This window comes from Crocuta crocuta, unplaced genomic scaffold, assembly GCF_008692635.1.
Source record: "Crocuta crocuta isolate KB4526 unplaced genomic scaffold, BGI_CrCroc_1.0 scaffold51, whole genome shotgun sequence".
NCBI lineage: Eukaryota > Metazoa > Chordata > Mammalia > Carnivora > Hyaenidae > Crocuta > Crocuta crocuta.
In genome coordinates, this window is record NW_027527624.1 from 28,633 (window position 1) to 39,438 (window position 10,806).

Consider the following 10,806-nt stretch of genomic DNA (forward strand, 5'->3'; position numbering starts at 1 on the left):
AAATAGCATTCTTAATTGCTTAGCAGATCATTTCCCCAAACTCAGTGAAAGTCGTTCGATAGCATATTCAAGTGAAGTTGGCAGGTAGGATTAGTTTCATAGAGTCATTCAGGAATGGATGTTATGTCCCACCTAGACTGTGACTCTTCTATGTTCATCAGAAGACTTTGAAGTCAGGCCTGCATTGTCTAGGTAGCTGCCTAGGGAGAAGCTTGAGAGGGAGAGATAGCAGATAGAGAGAAAGAGAAATAGATGAAGACACATCCTCTCTTAAACCGTCCCAGAATGGAAGTGATAATTTCTACTCACATTCCAATAGTGAAAATTGTCACAAAGCCCTATAAGGATGCCAGTAGAGTTGAGGAATACAGTATAGCTGTAAGCCCTGGAAGGGACCTGGGAGCCAGTAGCCCATCTTGGCAACATCAGTAAGAGAGTTGGAAAAGAATGCACATTTAAGCCTAACAATAGATTTAGTGGGCCCTTTGATGATGACTAGCCTGGTACACAAATCTTAACTAGTAGCAAAAGTGACAATAATATCAGCCAAAATAAAAACTGTACTTGACACTTAAGCTTATCAGTAACAGCAGGAGGCAGCAAGATGGTTGGATTCATAGGATTGTAGCTTCTACTACAAACTGATGCATTTGTGATGGTAGGACTTGAGCCTGAGCACATGGCTCAGGTTGTCTTATTTCCTCCTTCTTTACCTCCTCTTATTTTTCCTCCTTATTCACAATAGGACTTAAATGTATCCGTAGGCTAATAATCTATTCTTGTATATCTTGAACAGACTGTCTATACTATCTTGGTCACAAATTCATTTTACTTAATTTGTTAGATATACAAGAAGATTTTTCACTGATTTTCCAATGTTTCATAGTCTGTAAAAATAGGAAGAGCTTGGGGCGCCTGGGTGGCTTAGTCGGTTAAGCGTCCGACTTTCGCTTAGGTCATGATCTCGCGGTTCGTGGGTTCGAGCCCCGCGTCGGGCTCTGTGCTGACTGCCAGCTCAGAGCCTGGAGCCTGTTTCAGTCTGTGACTCCCTCTCTCTCTGACCCTCTCCTGCTCACGCTATCTCTCTCTCTCTCTCCTAGAAATAAATAAAAATCTTTAAAAAAAATAGGAAGAGCTTAATTTTAATGTTAAATGTGATGCTTGCTCATTGCAGAAAACTAGTCAACAAAGTATAACAATGTATTACGAAAGCATGATAAAATTATTTAAAAATGTCCAATCCCATCATTCAGAGATTATTAGTATTTACTATCTTGGCAAACATTCATCTATATTTACATCCATATATTTGTTGTTTTGTTAAAATGAGATCATTCTTTATAGAGTATTTTGTACAGATTTTGTTTTTCCTTAGAAATATGGAGTTGACACATTTCTAGGTTAAGGAATGTTTATCTGTATTTTTGAACTGGTTGTGTAATGTTTCTTTCCTCTCAAGTCTTTTATCTTCATTAGAATGAAGATAAAATAAAATATACATAGTCAACCTCTCTGGGAAGGAAAACTAAATAAATGGAAAAGAACCAATACTAAAAAGTATAATCCAAGAAAATTTCCTGAGATAAACAAACAAATAAAAGAGAGTTAAAACCACATAATGACAAAGCACCGTCATTTCCTTGGGAAGATAAGCAAGTATTTCCAACACTAATACATATCCTAGTAAAATAAGTAAACTCAAAGTAAAAGAAAAATTCCCTGGAAGCATCTAGAATAGTGTATGGAAGTTTGGAGCTACAATTCAGACTAAAAGAGAGACTAACACAGAAAATAAACGTATACGTTTCAGTTAAATAAATAATATGAACATGACTGGACATGTAATATTAAAAAAAAAAAGAAGAAGAAAAAAAGGATGCCTCAAATTCTACTCCTGAAGCCAAGAGCATACTGTATACACGTACATTAACTAAGTTGACAATTAATTATATTTAGAAAAGAAAAGAAAAGAAAAGAAAAGGAAAGAAAAGAAAAGAAAAAAGAAAAGAAAAGTCCATCCCTATTGGTTGATAGAGCATTTTGTGGATGTTAAACCCGGAGCAGGTAACAGGGTAATGGATAAGCAGAAGGTCTCTGGAATCAGACTGTCTGGGTGGAACCAAAGGACCTTGGGAAAGTCATGAGGCATCTCTAAGTCTCTGTTTTCACATCTGTAAAATGGGAATCCTATTTTTACTATTAAGGTATTTGTGAAAATTAAATGTATGTGAAGTGCTTATGATAAAATTAAAAAACAAGGTTAAAAGTAGGATAAATAAATAAGTGAAAAAAATAAACAATAACATCAAGAAAATAAATAAATAAATTTTAAAAAGAGATTCGTATTTTGGAGTTGGGGAGTAAATTTCCAAAGCTAGCCATGTTGGAATAGGGGGAGTCTTGTAGTTTAGAGACACCACTGCATTTACTCACACATAAATTAATATCCTGTTGTCATTTGCTTCAAACTTGCCCAGAAGTTAGTAAGTGGTACACAGATAAAACAACATTGGGTTGAATAGTATTGAAACTGAGTGGTAGGTTCATGGGAGTTCATTGCATTCTTTTTTCTTCTTGCATATACTTTAAAATATTCCATACCAATTTTTTTTCAAAACGGATTTGTTTTTCTTTGTTTACTTCAAAATGTTTTTCTCATGTGCTATATTTTGATTTAGTGTTCCTAATGTGTAAAATTTTATTTCTTCATATCCTGGATTACTTTTGTATACTGTATCATGGTCTTACTCATAATTCTCCATTTCAGTTTTGTTTCCCAAAGATTTTAGCCCTTAGTACCTAAATTAATCTCCTTAAACACATTACTATTATCTGTAAATTCAAACTATTCAAAATGGATAAAAATATTTTAAAAATAGGTCTATATATTTAATCCCATTCCTCTTAGTGAGGAAAATGTGTATTTTTTAAAAAATAGATTGCCTACTTTAAACATTAGAAACTCAGAAATATTTTTTTATCTAGGTTCCCAAACTGTGATTACAGTCTGTTTTTTTTTTTTTTTAAATAATAGTCTACCATCTTTGTTCAAACCATAGGCATTTCTTTTTTGTCCCCAGAAATATGAGCTACATACTCTGATCAGTGATATTTCAAAATGCAAATCTCATGACACACCATTTTCTTGGTTGAAATGCTCATAGGGCTTTCTAAGGTATTTGAAACTTATAAGGTTTTGAGAAAATTAAATGTATTTAAAGTGCCCATGATAAAATTTAAAAACTTTCTGTTATAAAGAGAGAGATTCTTAATTTACATTCTCTCCCTGCTAAGACCTCTTCAGCCTCCTTTTCCCCATCCTTTAATTTTCGTTCATCCACCTTCTTTGCAAAGCCAGCTCTTGTTCCTGGACCATTTCCTGTGGCCTTCATTTACCTCATTCTTACACGTTTATCAGAACCTACTGCCGACATCACTTCCTAGGAAAATTACTTCTGAAATTTGCTTGGCAGTTTCCTTGATGTATACACTCATAACACCCCATGATTTTGTTTTAGAGCAATTATCACAGCGTGTTGTTTTATATGTATTTGTCTAGTTACTATTTACAAATGTCTGTCACTTGTTTTAGATGATAGACTCCACAAAGACAGCAGTCAAGGAAACTATTATACTTAATACTTCCTCACTTTCTAGGATGACATCCATATTAGGCATATGTAGATTTGTTGACTAAAGAATTTCTGAGTATTTCAGTCTGTTATGGTTGGTACTTCCATCAGATAAGGAACATTTCTGTAGGAAAAATCCCTGATGCTTCTGTTTTATATTCTCTTTTTAAGAATGCTGCATTCAGGTGTTCCTTCCCACCCCCTACCTCCCCCACATTCATTTTAGAAAGTAGTAGCTAGTTAAGCAGAACTTACTAAATGAGCAAGTTCACAAGAAAACCACTATGGTCTTATGTTAGTAATATGTAAAATTCTGTTATTTAAACTAAATGAATCCCAGGACTATCTAGAAACAGAATCTCTAAGACATTTCAAAATTGCAGCCCGTGGAGTCCACAATTGATTGTTCAAATGAATAATGTAAAATCACAAGTGGAAGCAAACAACAATAGTGTAACAATGATAATGGAATACGAAAAGAAAACAAACAAACAAAACCCAACAAGCATTAAGAAGTGTGTAATGCTAATACAGCCTTTCCTGCCACCAATAAAAATCTTAAATGGCTTAGTGTTTAAGCTCAGAGAGGAGAGAGATTTATACAATGCTATTGATATAAAAATTCTCAGCATATTTAATTGGCCTTAGGTGAAAGCACATGCAATAAATCTAGTGGTCATGGTGTGGTAATAGGCAATTGTTATTAAATATTCCAGTTCTCCTATGTAAAGATGAAAATCGAATCAAAATGTTCAGATAATTATGAATGTTTCTGTATTCATTTCTTTATCAAGCCAAGCTGTTGTAACTGCATGCTTGACAATATTTTCCATCAAACTGTTAATGTGCTATTAAAACACAGTTTGGAGGGCACCTGGGTGGCTCAGTCAGATAAGTATCAGACGTCCATGATCTCACAGTTTGTGGGTTTGAGCCCTGTGTCTGGCTTTCTGCTGTCAGTGCAGAGTCTACTTTGGATTCTCTGTTGCCCTCTCTCTGCCCCTCCCCTCACCCATGAGAGTGTGTGCACATGCATGCACTCTCTCTCCCAAATAAATAAACATTGGGGCACCTGGGTGGCTCAGTCCATTGAGCATCCAACTTTGGCCCAGGTCATGATCTCATGGTTCATTGGTTCGAGCCCTCCCTCGGGCTCTGTGCTAACAGTTCAGAGCCTGGAGCCTGCTTCAGATTCTGTGTCTCCTTCTCTCTCTGTCCCTCCCCCCTCATACTCTGTCTCTCTCTGTCTCTCAAAAATAAATTTTTAAAAATGGAAAAATATTTTAAAACATAAACATTAAGGAAAACCCACAATTTTGTACTTTATAGTAATTAACTTATTTTATGCTTAGAAAATTACTCTAATAGTTTAATTTGACCAAGATAGAGTTAATTACAAAGAGAAATATATAGGCAAAATTTGATTGAAATACAACAGAAATAATTTATTTTAAAAAGTGTTCATTGTTCAATACTCAAATTATCAAACTGTTGGATGTAAATCAGCAGAGTTTAAAGAAACATGCTCTTCAGTTCTTCTGGGTATAGAAAATATTGGCCAGTCTGATTTCATTCATTACATATTTTTCTTCTTCAATTAGAAAGTTAATAAATTTGGAATTAGATATTTTGCCAACATATTACTGAATTTGTTATCTAAATGACTTGTATAATATTTAATAACAGAGAGGATTACTTTTGGAATGGGTAAAATGCATGATGCTAAACAAACTTTCAAAAGGATCAGGGGCTAAATTAACTCAAATTACTCTAATTAAGACTGACACAAAATATTTCTGCTTTTACAATTGAAAGAACTGACCCTTATGGTAAGAGCTGAAGAAGTCAGTATTATGACTCTCAAGAAATGACTTCCTTGACTTTTAAGGGAACTTACTTTATTGAAATTTCTGATGCACTGCACAGAATGTAATTCAAATTAATATTCTCTCCTTGGTTTGAGAATCTCTTGTAGAAATTTAAAAAAATTCCCACTTCTATCAAACAAGTTAAAAGTTACAGTGTAATTTTCCATTTTATTCGATACTTGTGCCAGTTAAAAGTAGACCAGAATGAGCTTCTTAAAAGCAAAATGTGACATATATCATATACCAGACATATGCCAGTATGACTAGTATATTTTATAATATCTTTTATTTTATAGTCTATCACTTCAAATTAGATCCTACATCTTTGAAAATCTTGTGTTGATGTTTTATCATGCACATTGATTTCATCCTGATATCTGCCTTCACAAATACCTGAAGCCATAATTATATAGATTTGAGAAATTTGTATCATTTTCAATAATAATTAATTTTTCCATCTTCCATTAATTTACATTACTCTTATATTTCTTTCATTAGTTTACTTTTAGCTTTGTCGTGATTATAATTAGCTGCATATTAAAGTGTGCTATACTTTGGCAGGTTGGACCAATATTGACAGACTCAGAGAAAACAAATTGCTACAAATTGTATATGTTTGCAAAATATCCAATTGATTTTTAATTTGGGAAGTCACATTGTTCATTGTTTGACATTTTTAAAAGCATTATTCCTAATTAGCACTGTTATGATAAAGTTGCTTGCTTTGTGAAGCAATTTTATTGTTTTTATCTTAAACAACAGGCAAAGATCTTGCCAGTTAGTCAAAAGAAATAGAAAAAAAATGAAATTAGGTTAGAAACTTTAGGAACTTATATATCTAAAACCCTAAGGGTATAATCATAGCATTTATTTATATTCCTAAAAATGCCTCAATATTAATAGTGTTAAAATTCCACTGAAACAAATATGCTGATTTCTGATACAGAAATAAAACATCTAAGGCATTTATTTACCTTGAGAGATAAGTGACTCGTTTCCCCACAGTATTTGGTAACAAACCCTCTACAAACAGCGAGAACCTGTCATTTATCACCAATCACTTATTCATCCGTTCAAAATACACTTGTATATTCTGGGCTATCTGTTGTTTGTCCCACCAGATCCACACCTCAGTTTATAAACTCAGCTTCCTGGCTCATGAAACTAAACTCTATGGACTACACCCTCCCTCTACTTCCATTGAGTTGTCAATTGGTGCCCTGGCAGAGGTACCAGGGAGAAAGCAGAGTGAGATCAGAGTCCCTCTCTCCAGTACCACTCAGGGTTGCCACTCTGTGGCTCTGTCCTTGACAGATGTACCCATCAAAGGGGGCTTCCTGGTGTGATTTTCTCTACACTGTTCCCTTGGGCCTAAGAGTAGTAGCTGCTTATTTATTGCACAGCCAAGACTTTGCAAAAAAGTCTTTTGTAAATACATTCTGCTTGGATGCTCCCAACGTTGGGTGCCCCATCTGTTTCCTGCTGTGGCCAAATGTAAGCTCTTATCTTCTAGGCATTTGGTGTGGTTCTTGCTGATGTCAAGACAGTTCTCTTTTATTTGTTTACTTACGTATTCATTACGCATTCATTATTTATCCATCCATTCACTCATTTATTTTAAAATTTAAGTGGAACGGAGACCTCCCAATTTCATTTCTTGTGTGTTTAAGTAAAATTAGCTCTAAAAGTCTCAACTTTTGCCCTCTTCCCATACCAGTCATCCCAAAGTTTCAAAGTCGCCATCTGTAAAAGCAGAATCACACATACAGCCAAGGAGTTGTGAATTTAAAATGTGAGAAAATATTTTGTGATCGTATTCTCTCTTGCATGTGAGAACAGAGCATGTCTTTTGTGTACAAGCTCAGTAATGAAATGCAGAGTATCTTTCCTCGTTAAAAAAATTGTTCAGATGTTCTTGACTAGCAGTGTATTCTTGAAATTTACTCATTATAGTGATAATTGTCTAGTAATCAAATAATATGAGTCACCAATAGAGATTGTTAAAAAGATATTTTTGTCTTTATGTGTGTGGTTTCTAATTACAATAATAAAAAATAAAGTCCTTCTTCAAGAGTAGTAGAAGATGCTATAATTTCATCTCCTTTTTGAAAAATATTACATAATATTTTAAAGGCAATTACGGAATACTTTGTGGCTTAATAAACATTAAAGATTTAAACTTTAAATGACTTTAAAATATTTAAAACTTTAGATATAAATATTCACACTTTTGCTATTTTCAAAAATATTCCCAATTTATTTAATTTAAAAAAATAAGCTTAAAGATAACTTATTGATTCTAATTCTTGAAATGGACTCTAACAACACATGATATTATTCATTTTTTCATAATCCTATGGAATAAATAATAATATTTTCTGAAGCTTGGATTAGAATTCAGGAATATAAAATATTAAAGCAACATGATATAATAATATAGAGATTAGGACAATAAAAAATGAAATACTATACAAGCTGAAGTGTTATTTTTATTTTTTTCCTCTTTGCCATAACAAACTAGTGTCATCCACACTTTTGGATTTCAGATTGATTTTAAATCCACTCACAATATAGGAGATGCTAGGCCTTCTTCTTTGAAATGTTTGTGCCATTTAATTGCAGTTTTGTATGAAAATAGTATTTTATAAGATGTTTATCTACCCTAAAGAAATTCTTAGTGGGACTTGCTTTGCGCTAAATGTTGCCTTTGTTATTCAAGAGCTCTTTTATAGGTTTTCCTGTCTTTCTGGATAGAACTGTCAAATATGTAAAACTAATCAGTTTGTCAACTTCCTCTACTCTCCTCTGTTTCTTTGTCTCTCTGTCTCTCTCTCTTTCACACACACACACACACACACACACACACACACTCTCATACACAATCTTTCAAATATAACCAGGAAATATACTCTAGAGATTTCAGCATCATGCATAAAATTATATACAGTTGAGGAGAATGAGAATGATAGCAATTAAACACAAATATAATAACATATAGATGTTTTATAAAAGTTATTGTAGCAAATAAAATCAAGGGGAGCTTGCTTGGGTGGCTCAATCGGTTAAGCATCTGACTTCAACTCAGGTCATGATCTCCAGTTCGTGGGTTTGAGGCCCACGTCAAGCTCTGTGCTGGCAGCTCGGAGCCTGGAGCCTGATTTGGATTCTGTGTCTCCCCATCTCTCTGATCCTCTCCTGTTCTGTCTCTGTCACTGTCTTTGTCTCTATCTCCTTCAAACATAAATAAACATTAAGACTTTTTTAAAATCAAGATTATTTTTGAAGAATATATCTCCTTCTCCTTATATCTATTACAGAAATAAATCTTCACTGCAAACTATAATATTCAACTGAATATTTTCACTTATCCTTAAGTCATTCAAGTACTTTATAAACATTCAAGAAGACTTTTGCTACATAATCATCATCATCATCAGTAAAATTTCTTTTTTTTAAAAAAAGTTATTTATTTATTTTGAGAGAGAGAGAGAATTAACGGGAGAAAGGCAGAGAGAGAAAGAGGAAAAGAATCACAAGCAGGCTCTGCGCTGTCAGTGTGGAGCCTGACATGGAGCTCTAACTCACAAACTGAGATCATGACCTGAGTTGAAACCAAGAGTTGGATGCTTAACCCACTGAGTCACACAGGCACCCCTAAAATTTCTTTGAATTGAAATAAATTCTGCCATGCCAGAGATTGCCCTTTAGTCGTTTCTCTGTCCTCAGATACACAGAGCACATTCTGGGCCATGTAGTCTCTCAGGGAAGGGTGGGGGCACATGCATTTGCCCAGTGTAATGTAGATCCTTTCAGGCCTGTGAAGGTAGAAGGATATGAAGATCAGGTCTTAATTACAGAACACAGTAACCTAATCGCAGAGATTTAGATCCAAGAAACAAAATTTCCTTAAGGTTTGATTTTGATCACTTACAGAAAGAAGCAAGTGACAACCTCCCACCCCAGAGGACCAGAGAGAGGTATAAAGTCTTGTAGAGAATCCTGTGACAGTGGTTTAAGGGCTTATGTGAGAGAGCATTATTCCAACAGCCTTCTTTCTGTACTGTTTATGCTAAAACTATACTTGGGTAATAGACCATTATTGCCTGTAGTGAAAGCCACTAGTTTCAGCCTACAAACTTCTGGAATGCTCGCTGGAGATCACAGTGGAGTTTCTCCATCATACCTCCTACAGTGCAGCTGTCTGGAGTACTTTAAATTCAAGTTCACTATTAGGAAGGTGGCCACGTTCAGTTGGTCAGTCATAAAGAGGTACAGGATTCAGTAATTGTTTTGAATGAAGTCCAAACTACCAAGGAGGTTTTGTTTTGTTTTGTTTTGTTTTTAAGTTTAATTATTTATCCTGAGAAAGACAGAGACAGTGGTAGTTGGAGAGAAGCAGAGAGAGAGGGAGATAAAAGGTCCCAAGAAGGCTCAGTGCTGCCAGTGCAGAGCCAGACCCAGGTTTGAACTCACAAACCATGAGATCATGACCTGAGCCAAAACCAAGAGTTGAACACTTAGCCAACTGAGCCACTCAGGCACCCCACCAAGGAGTTTATTAAAATCACAGAGCATGCAGAAAGTGGGTATCAGGCAGCAATTGTTGAAAACTATCAATGTCAGACCCCACATTCAAGGTCTTAGCCAGCAGCTTCTAGCTACCTGCACCAAATGGACTGGAACAATATATTGTACTTGCCTACAAGATTGTCAAAGAAATGCGGAATGCAGAAAGGCTGAATGTAGGATTCTATGTGGAGAGAAAGTATTCAACATGTGGTCATATGATAAATAAATGATTTATAAATAAGAGTGCTATTTTGCCAGGGCTTACGAGTTAACCTATTTTCTAGACTCATGGAATACCGGTGAACCTAAATCATCTTTTTGATTCTCTTGTGTTCTCTGTCTTGTAATTTTCTGTTTTCACTACATCTACTTGTAAATTTGTTTTTAATTCTACCACATTCAATGATGGAGAGAGGCATTTCACTGTTCTGGAAATTTTCCCAGCCATGAAGCACTGTTACAGATATAGACAGGTGCTATATTGTTTCATAACTTCTCTGCCCCTGTCCTTCAAAGCACTTCTGGTGCTTCAGTGATTTTTACAGATCCACCAACAGCTAAAGTGGCTATGTTACAAACTAGCCATATGGAAGACACATTCATCCTTCTCCCCACAACTGCTCTTATCGTCATTTACAACATCACGTATCTGTAGCTTTCAAGAGTTTGGATTGGGCTTTTCAGGTCCCTTTCTGGGGGTAAAGGAAGTTTGCTGGACATTTTGTTAATAGCCCATT

General features: G+C 34.9%; 1 pseudogene; it reads left to right on the forward strand.

The window, feature by feature from the left end:
- The first annotated feature begins 285 nt into the window (after positions 1–285).
- On the forward strand, positions 286–10,158 carry LOC144238333 (F-actin-capping protein subunit alpha-1 pseudogene; annotated as a pseudogene).
- Positions 10,159–10,806: the final 648 nt, after the last annotated feature.